This window comes from Labeo rohita, chromosome 5, assembly GCF_022985175.1.
Source record: "Labeo rohita strain BAU-BD-2019 chromosome 5, IGBB_LRoh.1.0, whole genome shotgun sequence".
Lineage (NCBI taxonomy): Eukaryota > Metazoa > Chordata > Actinopteri > Cypriniformes > Cyprinidae > Labeo > Labeo rohita.
The window spans coordinates 10,318,100-10,337,767 of record NC_066873.1 but is presented as its reverse complement, the minus strand read 5'-3'; the positions used below and the strand labels follow the sequence as shown (position 1 = coordinate 10,337,767).

The 19,668-nt window shown below is 36.5% G+C and overlaps 1 protein-coding gene across 1 annotated transcript in view; it reads right to left on the bottom strand.

Moving 5' to 3' along the window:
• Positions 1-19,668, bottom strand: part of vps37d (VPS37D subunit of ESCRT-I) — a 51,570-nt gene that overhangs the window by 12,894 nt on the left and 19,008 nt on the right. The gene's annotated exons all lie outside the window — the stretch shown is intronic.

Genomic DNA, 19,668 nt, shown 5'->3' with positions numbered 1-19,668 from the left:
AATGGATTTTTATCATTGTAGGTTGGTTGTGTTCACACTGCTAAGACAAATTTATATGCAAACACCATGTAAAAGTCAATTTTGCATCCGATGTCCCCTTTAAAGTATTTGAGAATTTCAAGCAGCAGTTTGCATAACCACAGAGTGCTTATAATAAACAACATTCATACCTTGGACGGCAATATTGCAATATTTAGCAAGTTAAAGACTTCCTGACTGAATCAAGTGAGCAGCAGTGAGTTAAAAGCTCGCTCACTAAGCTGTCAGTCTGTCAGGAACTGTTACACGTTTGAACGTGCAAGCGTGTATGAGATTTGAGAGCTAAGCATGAGAGGATGATTTCCAGAAAATAACTTACAATTCTGGCTGTTCTTGGCATTGAATAACTTCAGAAGATTTGAAACATGCTACGACTGCGTTCGTGGTTCTTCTGGTGCATGATGCAATAAATGGCACATTAGGTACCGTACAAAAAACACGAGCTAACAGCGTCAGAAATGCAGTCTCTCTGGGGCTGGTAACTGTGTGCCAGCAGAACAAAAGAACATCGCAACAGTGTGTGAAAACACATCGTGAGTATGTTCAGCTGTGAAGAAGCTCCGCTGCTCGAGCCTTATGTAAAGTGCGGGGCTGGAGCTGCTCTCAGGTCTCTTTACAGTGTTATTGCAGGGCACTGAGGGTGAGGGTAGATGCAATCACTTTCTGTTAGCTCATGTCCACTGATGAGGGTGAGGGGCTCGGACCCTCTAAGTGTTGTGCTGGGTTGCTATGGCAGCCGGCAATTATGCTAATGTGCAGATGTGTTGAGTCCACAGGGAATGTGAAAAGCTGAGCTAGTGGCCATCGAGGGCATTGACGGGTCACGGCAATGACACCATTTGCGCTCCGATGAGCTGAGCCGCTCCCAGAACAAACCTCTATTATAAAATGGAAATGTTCCTGAGAAAATTACTGGGGAGGTACCATGGTAAAAGGTATCAACTGGTAATTATAATGGTACTGTATGATTATTCACCATTTAAATGGTACTCCAACACATTTTTAAAAATGTACCATTTATACAGTGAAAAAGTATGGTATCTTTATGTCATTTAATTATAAAATGGGTGGAAATTAATATTCAAAAAGATAATATATGCTCTTTTATGATTTTTAAGCAGTATAAAGTATAAATCAGTTTAAAATGTAAGATGAGGAAATTGTATTTTAACATGTTTTTAAAGTAAAAGGTAAATATTTTTTTACAAATAATATTCATACAAATATTCGAACTTAATTCCTGCCAACATTTTCACCGCCCTCACCACAAAAAAAAAAAAAAAAAAAAAAAAAATTATTTCAATTTCAACAAAAAATATATAAATATATTGTCAAATAATTAATATATCATATTTAAGTGAATACTTTTATTAAGAAAAAACCCATTTAAGTGATCAAACATGTTAATAAAGGCTTCCATTTTTACAACATACTCTCTCTCTCTCTCTCTCTCTCTCTATATATATATTTTTATAGAAACTAAATCTAAAAATATTAAATATTGTGTTATATTATATAATTTAATGATTTATATAAAATAATTTATGATTATTTATAATTAAATTTTTTATTTTTTTAATTAAAAAAGTTAACAGCTCATTTAAATTGTAATCATATTTCACACTATTAATTTTTTTTACTGTTTTTTAATCACATCAAATAAAATAAAAAATAAATAAAATAATTTTATTTTATGTTTTAGTTTATTTTTTACAAAAATGTTAATTAAAAACCATATATCATATTTAAAACTTTTATTCAGAAAAAACGTGTTTAGGTGATCAAAAATGTCAATGAAAGCTTGCATTTTTACAACATATGTATATTAAACAATCTAAAAATATTAAATATTGTATAATATGATTTAATTATTTACATAAAATAATTTTATATGAATAAATATGATTTCAATTTTTTAAATTAAAAATAGACAGCTCATTTAAATTGTAATAATATTTCACACTATTAACGTTTTTACAGTTTTTTATCACATAAAATAATAAATTAAAACATAAATAAAATAATTTCATTTTATTTTTCAGTTCTCCTTACAAAAATGTCAAATAATTAAAAACCATATACATATTTTAATTAATACTTTTTATTTAAAAAAAAACAAGTTAAGAAATATTTCTAAATGATACGTTTTCGCATTTCACATGCTATTAGCAGGTGTGGCAAAAACACATAACGCACCATATGTGAAACGGACTGCAATTTTATTTGGTGCAGCTAGTAGTGCAGAAATTACATGTTATTACATTGTAATAATCATGGTGGTGACCAAAAACATGTCATCACCAAAACACCATGTCCAAATAATCACGGTAATGCCATGCTTCTTTTCAAGTGAGCTACTGCATCTCCAGACTTGTTTTTTCAAGCTTTTACAGCTCAAGTTGATCTATCTGAGACTCGCTCATGAAAATAAGACTCATATATGATGAGCTTCATCCTTAATTCGTCTTGCCACTACTATGGATTGTTGCCAACATTCAGGCACACGCCTTGCAAATAGCAAACAACAAAGCCTTTAATACTGCCGCTACATGCCCTGCTCTCAGAACATCAATAATCAAAGGCTTACTATGTCACATGCATTAGTGTGTATGTGTACGTTCTGGCCGTGTGCCTGCTGAGGCATGTCAGCATGAGCGAGGGGGGAGTGGTGCACCACGTGCGTGACCCCGGAGACCCACGCCATGAAACGGTAATGGAAGGCGACAGACAGCCAAACAAACACTTGGGGAGCAGCTGTGGGTGACCTACATACTGGGGAGAAACCATGCAGATGGGCCGCAGGGCACCCGCTTCACAGCAAGGAAACTACTGGAGCCAGAGATATGACCCGGGGCTTGTGGGATCTCACGGTCACGATGGCTTTGGACGGATATGAAGCTAAGGAGCCAAAGTTTTTACAGTGACATGACAGATCACAGTCTGTGGTCACGTGAAACCAAAATAGAAACGATAGCAAAAAAGAAGTGAGAATTGATAGCAATTAGGCACGTGAATGAAATGGCCAATCACAGAAAGAAATTCAACATTCATCTGGACTGAACTTCAGAGATCGATAACCAGAGCCAAGTGCTGTCCTCCCTCCATAAATACATAACGCTAACTGATTTCATCGACTCAACACAATCATTTTGTTCCAAACAAAAGGTCTTTTGAGGTCTGACTTGACCATCCTTTTAGCATTTGCAGAAGAAAAACATTCATCGTTCTTATTCTCCAAAAGGCAAAAACGTTTCTTCTCACAGGATAATTTAGCATACAATATAGCATACCTTTAAAAAAAAAAAGTACTGATTACAGAAATAATACATTTCAAATACTATACTTAGTTGTGAACTGAATGTTTTAGGTCACTTGACTTTATGTTAATTACAATTCAACTGCAATGTATTACATAGTTTATATTAATATGTAATAAAAATAGGTTTTAGTGCCCACTTTATATGTAATTTCATAATGATGTCTTTGAAATATGGTTAAAGGAGAGTTCACTTCCAGAACAAAAATTTACAGATAATTTACTGACCCCCTTGTCATCCAAGATGTTCATGTCTATCTTTCTTCAGCTGTAAAGAAATTATGTTTTTTGAGGAAAACATTTCAGGAATTATCTCCATATAGTGGACTTCAGTGGTGCCCGTGAGTTCGAACTTCGGTTCTTTAGCGGCCCGGACCTATATATCCAGCATGGATGAATCTCTAACTTCGCTGATCGCTGGCATCCACCATCAAATAACAGTGATATTTATATTTTATTGCATACAGTATTTGCTCTGCAGTAAAGCCATTCAAACCAATTCAATTTTTGCTTATGATATTTTTTTGTTTTACGCCTGCAATAATTTTGAGTGAAACATCATGTCATTATTGTCTATCAAACAGTGTCACCTTGAGGAATAAAGGTGAATTGCATGTATTTAGTCATCAGATAATTACATGAAAAATATAGCCTACTTACACTATCACACAGCTCTGGTCTCTAGCGACCCTCTAGCGACCCTTTTTACAAAAAAAAATCAATCAGATTTTTTTTTTTATTTCTTGTTTTATTGTTTATAATGAATAGATTGAGGAATACAAAGAAAGCTGATGTCAAAATTAAAAAAATGAAGGAGGGAGAGGGTAGTCATCCTGGCTCGCTAAAGACCTGAAGTATGCATTTAAGGGTTAAATGCAGCTTTAAAGGGCTCTAAATGATCCCAGCTAAAAAAAAAGGGTCTTACCTAGCGAAACGTGTGATTATTTTCTTAAAAAAATGACAATTTATTTGCTTTTTAACCTCAAACGCTCATCTTGTCTGACCCCTGAGCTCTGCATGAACTCTTTGTATTCCGGTTTATGACAGTTAGGCTATGCCAAAAATCTCCCAGCTCATTTTCTCCTCCAACTTCAAAATTGTCCTACATCTCTGTTTTACCTTTTTTTTTGTAATAGGTGTTTGACTCTCCTGGGCATCCAATCCAATGACCCCTTTAAAGATGAAGAACACTACAAGTGCAAATTCAATATAATTAAGCGCACTTCTTTCTGACAAGGAATCCTTTTAAATCAACTGTCGGGGACATATTAGCTGAAGCTGATGAATGTTGGATAAATTATAGATTAATCATTTAATACTCCAAGTCTTGAGCGGCAAAACAAAGTTAGCATGCAAGACCCAGTGGACCAGGCATTTTTGTCAATGCAATGCAATGTCAAACTGAGTCATATGTCAATGGATAAGACTCACCAACACAACGCTATTAGTGAAGAAAACAAAAGCTACCAACACAGCCAAACTCCACAAAAGACAGAATTTCACTCTCTTTTCTTACACAAACACATCGATTTTCTTCAGAAGGCCTTGATTAACCACCCAGAGCCGTGTGGAGCACTTTTTACAATGGATTTATGCACTTTATTTTGCTTCAAAATCTCAACAGCCATTCTCTGCCATTATAAAGCTTAATATAACTCCAGTTGTATTCGTCTAAAAGAAGAAAGTCATATAAATCTAGAACGGCTAGAGGGTGAGTAAATCATGGGGCAATTTTCATTTTTTGGTGGACTACCCCTTTAAAGACACAATATGTACGTTTTGCCGCTAGAGGGCGCATAGTCAAAACAAACAACGAAACAAAGGCGTAGTTTGATGACGCCATGATTGAGTGTGGAATCATGGGAGTTGTACTTTTCATCCCCACAGCCGATGCAATCCGACAGGACTCCGGCAGAAGTCATGTTCATTGATTACTGTTCATGTTCTAATGTATTAAAGACTTATTAAGGTCACTGTAGTATGAAGCAGGGTGACGCTGAAAATCATGGAAGCGAAACGAGGATGCTAGAGCGATTGCTACTGAAGGACAAGGTTTTATTATGCCCCAATCGACCTCTTCCACTTCTTTCACTCATGCTTTAAGTAAAACAGCGGTGTTTTATCATACTAGATACATTTGAGTTTTCTGAAAGTTCTGTTATAATGCTACTCTCGAAAATATTGTCCTATCCTCACAAACCATACATCAATGGAAAGTTTATTTATCCAGCTTTCAGATGATGTACAAAGCTCAGTTTCGAACACCCTTTTTTTACCCTGTCAAAATGAGCTCTGCAAAAATCCTCCCATTCTGAGGGATTGTTCCTTTAAATGCAAATGAGCTCTGCTCGCCCCGCCCCTCTCTTCTCTCTGTGGAGTGACGTGCTGCTCTGAGAGATTGTTTACTTTAGCCACATTTAGCGCGTTTAGCCACAAAACTTCCTAACTAGCACATTATTAGGAAAGGTGATTACAGAGATTCATAAAAAAACCTTATACTCACTTCTGCTGTAAGTGAAGCTGGATCACGAATGATTTGCGTGAACATAGACGCATTTATGTAGATCAGGAGGCGCATTCCCTTCACAAACAAATGTAATCCACTGCATTTTCAGCGGCTCAGATGTCGGGAGTAAATGACGACCACTATGTTCATTATTACATCCAGCAACACAACACCTCAATCGCTCAATCAGAGATATTCTTGTCTAACTTACATCCCTGCTCCAGCATTGAAACAATGGATGTCGGACTGTTACAGCTGATCGGAGGTAAGACGCTCATGTCAATCAACTATCTTGGGAGCGGCCTCTGTTGGTGTGACACCACAACGACAGGCATCTGAGAACGGCTCGATTTGAAAATGGGGACATTATTTTTACAGATTAATTAAAAACCACTGCATGGATTTTTACCATTATAGTGTAGATTTGTACATACACTGCCAACACACATTAATGTTCCAACAACATGTAAAAGTGAAGTTTGCATCCGATGACCCCTTTAAGTAGCACGGGTATATTTGTAGCAATAGCCAAAAATATATTGTATGGGTCAAAATTATAGATTTTTCTTTAATGCCAAAATTCATTAGGAAATTAAGTAAAGATCATGTTCCATGAAGATATTTTGTAAATTTCCTACTGTAAATATATTTTAAAACTTAATTTTTGATTAGTAATATTCATTATTAAAAACTACATTTGGACAACTTTTAAGGTGATTTTCTCAATATTTAGATTTTTTTTCACCCTCAGATTCCATATATTCAAACAGTTTTTTCTCGGCCAAATATTGTCCTATCCTCACAAACCATACATCAATGGAAAGTTTATTTATCCAGCTTTCAGATGATGTATAAAGCTCAGTTTCGAAAAACTGATCCTTGGTTTTGTGGTCCAGGGTCACATTTGGGATAATGTAAATACACAAGTCAGCAAAATATATAATATAACACTGTTCTAGTGGTTTTTGGATATTTTGATAAAAAAAATCTTACATATTGTGGCTTTAAGACTGAGATGTTTTTGCATAGTATTTACATACTATTACAGCATTTATTCATATTTAATAGCTTTTATTATTATATTTTCAGTTCATTTTAATTTTTATGTACTATTACAGTAGATTTTAGTCTGTTTTAAATTATTTTAGGTTTTAGTAATTTTATTATGTGCTTGTTTTATATTTCTATTCACATGTATTATATTTCTTTCAGTTTTCTTTCTGTTTTTTGTACTTCAACTTATTTTTGACTTATTTCAGTTTTAGCAGACAATAAAAACACCCTTTCTGACTTATCAATAGCCTGCAGTGTCAGTGCAGCTTTGTAGGGGATGCAAATTAACCAGATTTGATTTTACTTGCTCAAAATCGATTAAGATTCAATAAATCCATTTTTGTCATGCCAATAAAGCGTTTTGAAGTGAGCTGAACCTAATTATTTCTATCTTGCCAGCTAGGTGATTACCCTAATTATTATGTCAGTAAAATATGTATGAGCATGCCTCCAAGCACAAGATATCAGCTGACATTGGTGAATGATTCATTGAAGATTAACTGTTCATTGTAAATACACACGCAGTCTTGAGCAGCGGAACGAACTTAGCATGCAAGGCCCAGAGGACCAGTCAATTTTTCAACGCAACGCACCCTGGCAACCCAAGTCACATGTCGATGGATTTGACTCATTAATATGTATGGAAGGAAATTGCTATTTACACAAGGACTTCTGTCAGTGTAAAGCCACCTTGAAATGCAACACTTTAGCGAACGTTTTGTTTGCGTCTGAAGCTAATGCTGCTGCGTCATCACATTGCTGATATCGGCCTCCCATCATTCATTCAGGAATATTTTCGCTTTCTATAACTCACCTTCTCTTTCTATAAAGAAACTGGTGTGTGCTGCCACAGTGATGGACGGTATACACGTATAAGAGCGACAACTATTCGGAATAATTGATTATCTGGATTTCATTCCACGTGGTTTAGTTCACATTGGCTTCGTTTAATGGAACTCTTGGCAAGACTAGTTTTAATGGACTTGATTAATGTGTGAGCATATACACAGGAAAAATTGCAAAGCTCTCTACTTTGCAAGCGTGTGTGCACACACTCCCTCACTTCCTGTCAAAATAACAGAACGGTGGGTGTTCTTTTGTGGTCTTTACAGATAAATACCACCGGCTGCTTTCCTGTCATCAGAATGAAAGGAATAACTTCAGACGACTAACGCGCCCCGGTGGGTTTGCACACGAAAACCTCCACATCACATCCTCTCGTACTCGCGTAAAAGATTATTTTAGTCTAAAAATCAACATGAATGTTCTAAATCAGTATGCTTTCATTTCTTTCCATGGAACACAAAGGGATAATGACATAAAAATATCATCATGCATGACAGTTCACAGTGAAGATGTCAAGAAGAACCGTAAAAAACAGTCCATACGGCTTCTGCACTATATTCCAAGTCTTCTGAAGTCATAATTCAATGATGATCTGCCCCAGAAGCATGTCATACAGGTTTAGGACAATACGAGGGGGAGTAAATGATGTCAATTTTCACACCTCTTCTTGATTAAAGCACTGAATTGACATCTGTAATGCTTCTGCCCTGCAACATTCTGTGTTAAAGTGTAAACTTCTGATGTAAAATTAGAGGGGAAAGCACAGCAGCACCCTTCTGAAGAATGCACTCACTGAGGGCTTTTGTTCAGGCTTTCCTCAGGTCAAAACAGACAATGTGAGGACACCACACAAGCCCAAACACAGGGATGCAGGTGCCCGAGGAGACCTTTCTGTTTAATTAAAAGGCTTGACAGCTAGGTCAGCATGTGTTTTATTCTAATAAACCGCAACACACTCAAAACAGACTCAACATAATCTCTTGGCCATGAACGGCTCATAATAGAAAATAGGTACTAACAAAAAAGCTATTGCATTACCATGTTTTTTGTGGTGGTAGTGATAGTTTGGAACAATTTAATTGTATATAAGTTTATAAACACTTATTTTTTAATGAAGTGTTTTATGCTCATCAAGCCTGCATTCATTTGATAAAAAAAACAGTAAAAACTGTATTTTTGTGAAATATTATTACAATTTAAAATAAGAATGTTCTATTTTAATACAGTTTAAAATATAATTTATTCCTGTGATGGCAAATCTAAATTTTCAGTGTCTTCAGTGTCACATGATCCTTCAGAAATCATTGTAATATGCTGATTTATAATCAGTGTTGAAAACAGTTGTGCTGCTTAATATTTTTTTTTTTTTTTTTTTTTCTTCAGGATTCCTTAAAGAATAAAAAGTTAAAAAGAACAGCAGTTTTATAATGTTTCTATTTGGAATAAATGCAATATACATTACAATACACATTAATAATACCGCCCACTTAGTAATTATGATATACATTACTGTTCAAACGTTTGGGGTCAGGACTTTTTTCCCCTTTTTTTGAAAGAAATTAATACTTATCAGGGCTCAACGTTAAGGATTTTTTGTACTGGCCCGGTTGGGCCAGTGGTTCACTGGCCCTGACACAAAGAAATAAAAGTTATCTTATATTTTAATAAATAAGCTTTTTACATACCAATTAAACTGTACAATTCTTGTTTCCAATTTTGATACCACAGCAAAAAATACTAGCCTAACAAGTATAAATTCCAAACATTATTTGTTTGTTCAAAAATTATTTTATTATTAGTTTATTAAAAATTAAAAGACGCTTTAGGGAAAAACAGCAGACGGACTGAAGGAACGCAAACTCAAGGAACGTAAACCTTTCTTAACACAGTCAGTTCCCCTCAGAGATACATTCATATAAACCCCCGTTTCAATTTTTAGGATAATATTTCCAATATTTTGTGCATTGTGAACCGTGATCTTGCTCTGCCTGCTACAGTATTTTTTTCCTCTTTGCATTCGTCTTCAGCATCTCTGGCCTCTGTTAATGGAAGCTTAAAGAGTTCGTAATATTTCCACACACATGACATTTTGAAAAATTATTGCATACAGCTCGTGTGTGAGCCCGAACAGAAATCGGTTGAAATATGTCCGGTTGATCGGTGCATCTGTAACGTAACCCTACTGTATAAATGAAATACAGATTAATCATTGTTAAAGCTAAAAGTTACTCGTCAAGACAGGTAATTTTACATACTTTTGTAGGTTATTTGTCTGTCAGAGACGTATATCTGAGATCGCTTGAAATTTTAAATAAACAACACATGCAAATGATAAACTTTTGTGACGGTGCAGCAGTGGCCCGATCGGGCCAGTGACAAATTCGTCAACTGTCCCAAATGTCTTTCACGCTGGCCCTGGGCCATCGGGCACTCCTTATTGTCGAGCCCTGCTTATATTCAGTACTTTTATGTTAAATTGATAAAAAGTGACAGTAAAAGACTTATATTGTTGCAAAAGATTTCTATTTTTAATAAATGCTGTTTCATGTTTTATGATTTGCACAAAAAATTTAAGCAGGACATCGCTAGTGAAAAATAAATACACTAAAATGTATTTAAAATACATTTAAGTCATGCTAAGTATACTACAAATGCATTTACATATTATGTACTTAATAAAAACACCCTGCAATTGCACTTTTACTATACTAAACTGGTATATTTACAGTCTGCTAAATTGGAAAAACTAATTTTGTACTTAATGCACTTTAATTGTGCAGAAGTAGTGCTGATGTCCAACTAAAGATATACTTAAGTATATTTGATGGTGCTAAAGTGGAACTATTGCAAGTTTACTTTAGGTACACTTTAAATATTTTGCATTTAAAGACTGATATTATTCAAAGATCATACAATCCTCATCAATAGTGACATTAAAACATATTTTAGGCCTAATATTAGGAAATGTGCATTGTGCACATGTAGTACTCCAAATAAAGTTTAAACTTTAATTTTTTTTTTATTTATTATTTTTTTTTTTTTTTTACAAGGGACCCCTCTGCCATTTTGTTGAGAGAAATCAAGAGTGAGGTTTTGAGTCACTTCCTTTCAGCTGGAGGCTTATTTATTTCACTTTTGGTGTGAAAGGGACTTTACAGTTCCCAGAAATATAACTTGTTTTTTTTCTTTTAAAAATAAATAAGCCCAGCTCAGGTGACAAAAAGTAATGCAAAAATAGCACAATGCACTGCTTTCCATAAAAAATATCTAAGTAACGCAATAAGCTACTTTTTTATGGAATAGCACAATATCGCAATGCACAGTGTTGGGAAGGTTATTTTGGAAATGTAATAGGTTACAGATTACAAGTTACTCCATTTAAAATGTAATAAGTAATATAACTTTTCAATTATGTTATTAAAGCAATGCAACTTATTACATTTGATTACTTTTTGATTATTTTTCTAAATGTCTAATATTTTCAACTGTTATTCATTTTGAAACATTTAAACCAGGCAGAGTTAACCGTACAGTAGTGTTCAACACTGATTACTGTCAGACTTTCAAAATCCTTTATCACTTGAATTAAGATTATAATAAGTAAAGGATAATATACATCTTTATTTTGCGATAACAACTGGCTGGATGTACATGATCAAACTTATTACACAGATGCTTGCCACAAAAGTAAATAATTACACACGAAACACTGATCTGAGTTGAAATATTTGAACTCAAAGCTTCCATGAAGAAAGTAGCTGCTACCAAGCGGCAAGTTCAAACTAGACGGACATTTAATGGATGCAGTGCAGTCATACCACTTTAATTACACAACATTTCACCACATAAATAATTAAGTACTAGTTTGTTAGTTATCTTAGTTTGTATAGTTATCTTTCTTCAAGATAAACTATCAAGCATATAACGCAGAATTAAGTTGCGTGGATGACTCTGTGTTATTAGCTTTTACCAGTTGTTCTCAGGGAATAACATACCTTGGTCATGACTGACCAATCAGAATCAAGCATTCCACAGAGCCGTATAATAATTTAATTTAAAGCACAGCCACAAATTCAGACTTAACACCTCTTATTTACTTTGAGATCCTTCTGAGGTTAAATATAGGTTTGAAATCATGACAGTATGTATGATCCCTCTTATTTTGATTATATAATTAACATTTTGCAGATTCTGCAAGGTGTATGTAAACTTTTGACCTCAACTGTATATCAAAGTACTGCAAAAGACCTTAAGCAAACTGCACCATACTACAGACAATTTATGCTTATTAAAATGATTTGTTATGAAAATATTTGAGCTATTTTATTAATATTCAGCAGAGCATTTCATTTTCCCTCCCTTTCAGTGTCGCTGAACTTAAGTCAATGTGAAAGAGTCAAACACAGAAATGTCAGCAAAATGTATCAAGTTCATTTTTTTCTAAGGGCTTTTGGCGTGGAGTACCCAGTTTGGGTTGGATTCTCAGGAGATTGATTTCAAAAGCTTGTGAGAGGCCCCTTTCTCCCACTGAGTGATTAAGGCCTCATGTGTGTGGTGGCTCAATGGCCCTAATCCAGCTTTGATAACTGCCCCCTGCATTCAAACACTGAGAGAGGGCCAGGGCGACTTCACATCCTGTTAATTACCAACTCCTCTGTCAGTACAAGCTATGCGCTCTCACAAAATTCCCTTAGCCTCTTCGGCTGCCCCAGCATGCTTCTTAGCCATGTGATTTACAGGCACTTTGAGACAAAGATGCCCTTTTCATGCTCGCAATGACGGCTGACCCCCCTGCAGAGGGGGTGAGGGGTTTTTGTTGTAAAGGGTGGAGCGTTTGACAACCAGTTTGGTGAAAGTTCTGCGGGTATGTGTTGAGACGCCAATGATAGGTTGTAGTGTGTGTGAAAGGTCAGCAGGTCGGGCCTCGGGTAAACGGTGTCGTTATGCTAGGTTAACAATAAAAGGGCACTCGTGGTGCTCTTTTCTTTTGAAGCAGGATGGATGGTCTGAGGCATACCAGCACCATGTCGCAATCCAGAAAAAAAGTACAGGTCAAGAATGTGCCGTCGGCCACATGTGAGGGGGAACGGTAGGAACGGGAGACTTAAATAATCTTGAGTCATGCTCGTGCACATTTGGCAAAAGCATTAGAAGCAATTGGGAACGTCTGAGTGGGAGCGAAACCGCCCGACATGGTGGCATTGTCAAGCTAGACTGAATTCCCACCAAGAAACTAGTAGTGCACCTTCCAAAGCCAAATTCTTCTCCTAACGTCTGTTGCTGCCACGGCGTATTACGCAATAACTCGCAAGAAGAACTCCGATCTCAGCTGATGGAGCAACCCAACGGTTTTCATTCTTTCTTTCGGCTCTAAGGGAATGAGAATCAGATGTTTGGTGTTGGGGGAACGATCTCTCCCACCCATCCGGCTGTAGCCTGCAGCTGGAGGCACTGGTACATGTGTGCTACATGGTGACAGGAAGGTGAACATTCCACCCTCCTTCCGTCACTGGCCGGCAGCTGCGAGAGCGAAGGAAAAAAACGTCCTGTGAAACAGCGTTTCTTAGTGGATCTTTGCCCGTGTGGTCATGGAGATGGGAACTTCCTGTACAAGCTCTGTCAGAGCGTGTAAGCGGACTAGCAGATATCTCCGCTGATCTTTTGTTGCTCTGCTGGACACCGAAGGAACCCCACCGTCTCCTCCTCCTCTCTGCCCGCTCACGACAATTCAATTTCCTGCTGGCATTTCACTCTGGCAACTTTTTTCATACATCTCCTTCAGACTTCGGTTCCCAGACTCTGCCGGGCTCTCGGGCGAAAGGGTGGGCTGAGACTTTCTGACTATCATATGAATCTCTGCCTTTTCTTTGAACAGCACAGGAGGTGGGGTCTCAAACAAAAGCCCTTTCAAATGGATCTGCATCACTAGATGGGCTGCACAATGGTGAGGAGGGGCCAAAAAAGTCAACAAATAACTCATATCGGCCTCTCTGGTCTAAGGGGGCCCGAAAGTACGAAGGGTGGGATAATGTTGTGGGCGACAGCGGAAATATATGGCCAGACCGTGCATAAATTATTGCAGCAAGGAAACTGGCTAATCTTGTAGCCTGCACAGCCACCGCATGCCTAAATCATTTATGCACACAGCAGGTTGTGCACCAAACAGGCCAAGAGTGACAGCGGAGCAAGAATTCCAGAATTCCAATGTCCTCCTCTGGGTTCCCAGCTGGGCCACTTCATTTAAGCAGTTTCCCTTGCAAACAAGAAATCAGTGTACACAATAGATACTTGTTGTTTAACTTGGCTTAAACACACAGATAAACAAACTAAACAGTTGCACCACTTTTGAGCGTGGTATTTCACTGTCCACCCACATTCCAAGACACTTAATACATTTAAACTGAGTATTTAAACTATTTCGGTTCAATTCTTTTTAGGGCAAACCACAGCTCAATTTTATGTAAAATAGGCTTATTATAGGTCTTACTCACAAAGCTATTTGCCTTTGATGATTAACGTTACAGCCTGGTTAAATCATGTGCCACAAAGAACTTCTTTTTAAATTAGATCAGTACTTTTTTTAATTGATCATAGTTGGAGAAGCAAGGCTAAACAATAACTATTTCTCCTGCCGACCAAGTTGGGCCAGTAGTTCTAGCTTGGCAAACATTTTCACTGGTCTACCAGAAAAGAACAATCAATTTTTATTTGTAGAAATGTATTTTAGATTTGCTAAGTACAAATATTTACATTTTTCATTAAAGGGATAATTCACCCCAAAAAGTTTTTATACTCAACCTCACGTCGTTCCAAACCCGTAAGACCTTCATTTGTCTTCCGAACACAAATTAATATATTTTTGATGAAATCTGAGAACTTTCTGACCCTGCATAGACAGCAACACAACTACCACATTCTAGGCCCAGAAACTTGGAAAAGGCATAGATAAAATAGTCCATGTGACCCTTTGTGTGGTTCAACCTTTTTTGTGCGAAAACAAACGTTGTGGTACTCTTGTGGACATGCATCAAAGATAGTCGCCACTAGAGTACTAGAGTATGAGGTTCATTTTTGGGTGAACTATCCCAACAACAAATTTAGCAATTTATTCACTTTTTAATCTATTATAGCCAACAATGTAGAGTACAGAAAAGCAAACATTTTAGGTTTAGCTGTATAAGTAAAATTTTTGTTTCGTATCAGCGTTTCGTCCAGACGGAGCTGGTGTTTTGGCAGCCTAAAACTGCTATTTTTAAAACCAGGTCCCAAAGAGGATAAATCTAAAAACATCACCCTTGCATTTTCGTGTGTACAGCCAATCTGTATATTTTGTGAAACGATAATGTCATCATCCCACGTCTCGACCCTAGTCAGACACCACTACATGAACAAACAATGAACGACTGCATTTTTATTAAAGGGGTCATATGATGCCATTTCATGTTTTCCTTTGTCTTTGGAGTGCTATAAGCTGTTTGTGCATATATAAGATCTGTAAAGTTGCAAAGATTAAAGTCTCAAACCCAAAGAGTTATTCTTTATAAAACTTTAGACTCATCCACGCCTTACTAAAACAGTTCATTCAAACAGGCCCCTACATGTTGTCATGGTGTGGGAATATCTGCATAACACCTCCGCAATGTATACGTAAAGAAAAGAAGGCGTAACTTTTATTTTCGCTGTAGTATTGTTGTTGTTGCTGCCATGTTTTGGAGACGTTGTGTGTTTCGCTGCGAAAGCGAAAATACTTTGTTTGGGCTTCCAAATGAGTACACAACAAGAAATCAGTGGTTAAGCTATATTTACAACACTGTTCCAGAACAGTACAATGCAAATATTCGAGTGTGTGCAGTGCTTTTTACGGAGGACTGTTTCCTGAAACTGGGAGAGTAGCCTACAATGCCGGCTGTGCACAAATGCTGTTTCTATAAAGTGGGGCAATTCCAACTTCGCAAGGACAGTCTGACACTTCTGACTCACAGCCTGTAAGTACGTTTTCATATTTAAAGAATTTGCTACTGGTTATTCATACACGAGTTTTGTGCACTTTTCAGAACAATGATCTTTGTAAAAATCAACATGTTTCAGAAAGGCAGGGCAAAGAGGAGCAACAATAATGTACAGTATATGGAAAATAATGTGTTTTTTGAACGTCAAACCGCGTTACATCACACCAAATACAATAAAATAATGTTCTTTTTAGCAACATCATATGACCCCATTAACTAACGTTAATACTGATTAATAAATAGTGTAATAAGTGTATTTTTCCATGTTCGTCTTCTTGTTGTTGTGATGGATTTTTATACAGCGCAAGGTTTATGCGCATGCTCCAAGTCTTCTTATCTGTTTTTAGTGTATCTCTGTGGCAGAATTACAGTACCACATACTGGTCTGGCATGTATACTACATAATTTTCAGTCAGTTTCTGTGCTTTTTTGTGTAAGCAGACCAAGAAATATTTAAAACAATGAAAAAAAAAATTGTGTGCTTCGTGTGGATGGGCCCTAAGTTTGCGAGGCATAAAAATAGATACACAAGATAAATTAACATAAAATATTCATTACACAGCACTAGTCTTTCATAATGGCCCATTGTCAATGGCTGTCTTTATCACTGAGACCTCAGAAAAGTGCTTTGAAGAGTCATATATCCAGATGTGCCAAGTAAATCATATTTTAAACATTTTAAAGAGCAGATTCATATTAGCTTGATTTATGTGTTAGCGTGAAACTTGTGAGATCTTTCAATTGATGTCATGACCCTGTAAACCCAGTTAGCTTATTCACTTGTGCATGATATCTGTAAAAGCTTAACAGGAAAGAATATAAAGCACTCTTTACCTGGAATAAATGCCACCTATAGGAATCAGAGTAACATTTTAACCCACCTAGAAAAGGAGTCAAACCTTAAAGGCCATTTTTCCTGGATATGTTTTACTGAAAAATATCTACTTTACATTTCTGCTCCAGCGCGATTGCCCAACAGTCTTCCATTGTGAGTGACTTACTATAAACATGTTTTTGTTTGTTTTTACAAACTGAAGGAAAACTCAAGTCAAAATTATTTCCCCTCCCATTTATTTTCCTTGTTTTAATAAACATTTAGAATATGTGACTATTTAACCATTGAAAAAGTCAATGCTCAAATCCTGACTATGAATCGTTATGAACTCTGAAGCCTAAAATAATATAGAAAACAATAACAAAAGGACAGATTTCTAACCCACAAGCTCTCTGTTGTACAAGCTGATAATCGACATGCCATGTCAGTGGGCCAATAAAAAAAGATGGGGCGTGAGAAACAATCATGCTGTGCGTTCAGCCAAGAGAGGAAGACCGCAGAAGAACACAATAATATTTCTCTTATTCTGGCTACGCTCAGAGAAAAAGGAAAACAAGTCCGCGTGAACTCATGAGGAACTGTTTGGGAAGTGAAATCCGAGCACCTTAAGTACGTCTGATCCACATGAGGGCGGTTATTCCTGGACTGGTGTTGAAAAGAGGTGGGGAAGCCAGGTGGGGACCTTGTGGCCCCAGACTACCCCTTTGGGACCTGACCGCTACACTCCACCCTGGTGAGGGGGTGACTGAAGGTAACGCTGCTCCAGCGCTGGAGATATCGCAGCCGGACGGATCAACAATCCAAGCATAGGTCAGCATGTCAACCGTTCTCGTGCTGAATAATTGAGGCGCTCCGGACGTCAGGGTGTGTTATTATGGAACAATGTTGCCTGGCGATATTGAAATATTACCACCAGAAGCACACGAAAGCAGTGTCCCGTTGCTATTCTTAAACTGCTCAGTCAACAGCCGGCGTATCATCAGATATCAGTCATCAGATTAGAGACATGCTTAAATTAACGTGTCTAACGTCACTTTAATCTGGGGAGGAGCACAGAATAAATTTTCCCTGAAAGACGTTCTGACACATTTGGGTTGAGCTCATATTTTAAGCACAGCCAAACCAGAAAAGCTATACAAAAAAGCAGGTAGAGGTAAAAAAAAACAGGATATGGTTAAAGCAGTTTAGTAATTGCTTCACTCCAGCTGTACTCTTGGTCTTCCCACTTCCTGCTTTTTCCTTGCTGCACGCTCATCAGATTTGTGGACCGGAAATTACCATTATATACAATGGCATAGCTAGGGTTGGGCCGATATAAGTGAAAAAAATATTGCAGCATTTACAACTGTTTCATATTTTTCAATTTCGATATTCATTTCATACCATTATTGTGTATGTTTGTTGGTGTAATGAAAGTAAAAAGAACTTGTTTATTTAAAAATAAATTTGCTCTCAGAAATAAAGGTACAAAAGCTGTCGCTGAGGCGGTACCTTTTCAAAAGGTAAACTTTTGTACCTATTAGGTTCTAATATGTACACTTTAAGTATTAATACGTAGTTTAAGGTACCAAAATTGACTTTTTAAGCACAAACATACTTTTTGAAAAGGTACCGCACCAGTGACAGCTTTTGCACCTTTATTCTGAGAGTGTTCCATAGAGTTATCTTTTTAGATCCCATGAAATCTGTTTTATCCATCTTTTTACACTGAGGACAACTGAGGGACTCATATGCAACTATTACAGAAGGTTCAAACACTCACTGATGCTTCAGAAGGAAAAAGGATGCATAGAGCCAGGGGTGTAAACTTTTGAACAGAATGAAGATGTGTTCATTTTTCTTATTTTGCCTAAATATTATATACATGTTTTCACATTGTACTGCATTTCAGAAGCTACAGAAGATACTTACATGTTTCCTAGAGAACAAAATAACTTAACTTTACTCTGATCTTCAAATTCAAGAAGTTTTCAGCCCTCGGGTCTTAATGCATTTTGTTTCCTTCTGGAGCATCAGTGAGCGTTTAAACCTTCTGCAATAGTTGTATATGAGTCCCTCAGTTGTCCTCAGTGTGAAAAGATGGATCTCAAAACCATACAGTCATTGTTGGAAAGTGTTCAAATACACAAAAATGCTGAAAAACCAAAGAATTTGTGGGACCTGAAGGATTTTTCTGAAAAAAAGTGGGCTAATGGGACAAGGGACTCATGAACAACTATCACTAAACAAAAACACAGCTGTGGATCATTCAGGTAACAACACAGTATTAAGAATCAAGTGTACGTAAACTTTCGAACTATTATTTTCTCTTGTAGACTGTATGTAAATGTCTTTTATGTGAAATATCTTATTCAGGTCAGTACTAAATAAAAAATAACATGCGTTTTGTATGATCCCTCTTATTTTCGTAAAATAATTAACATTTTCCAAATTCTGCAAGGTGTATGTAAACTTTTGACTTCAACTGTAGATAAAATGTATGATATCGCTTAAAAAATAAATAATAATATTAAACAAATTTTATTAAAATGTTTTGTTGTTGATATTAATGTTGTTATTGTTATTATTTGTTATTACTGCATTGTGTACATTGTGTACTATTGCATACAATAGTAATATATTGCTGTTATTATTCTTACATCAAACTTTTATTTTGGTGGTTTGTCGCAAAGACCTTTGAGTTTCAGTCTGTATTTGACAGTAGCTTTTATCAAATGAAATCATGAAGTGAATTGTTGTCACATCTTTTTTTTTTTTGTTTTTTTGTGTGTGTGTGTGTGTGTTTTTCATGTCTTTTATAGTCATGTTTTTTGTTTCTGTCATGTGTCTCCCTTACCCTGTCATGTGATCCTGCCATATGGTCCTTTTGTTCACCATTTGTTGGTGAGTGTCATGTTTTATGTTCAATCTCATTTCATGTTTCTTTGTCAAGCCAAGTTATGATCTGTCTGCTCAAGTTTGGATATCAATAAACTGCAGTTAGGGTTTATCATAACTCGCTTTCAGTGGACTCTTCATTACAATTGTTCTTGTGAACATTACCTGAGCTTCTCCTGTGCGTGTA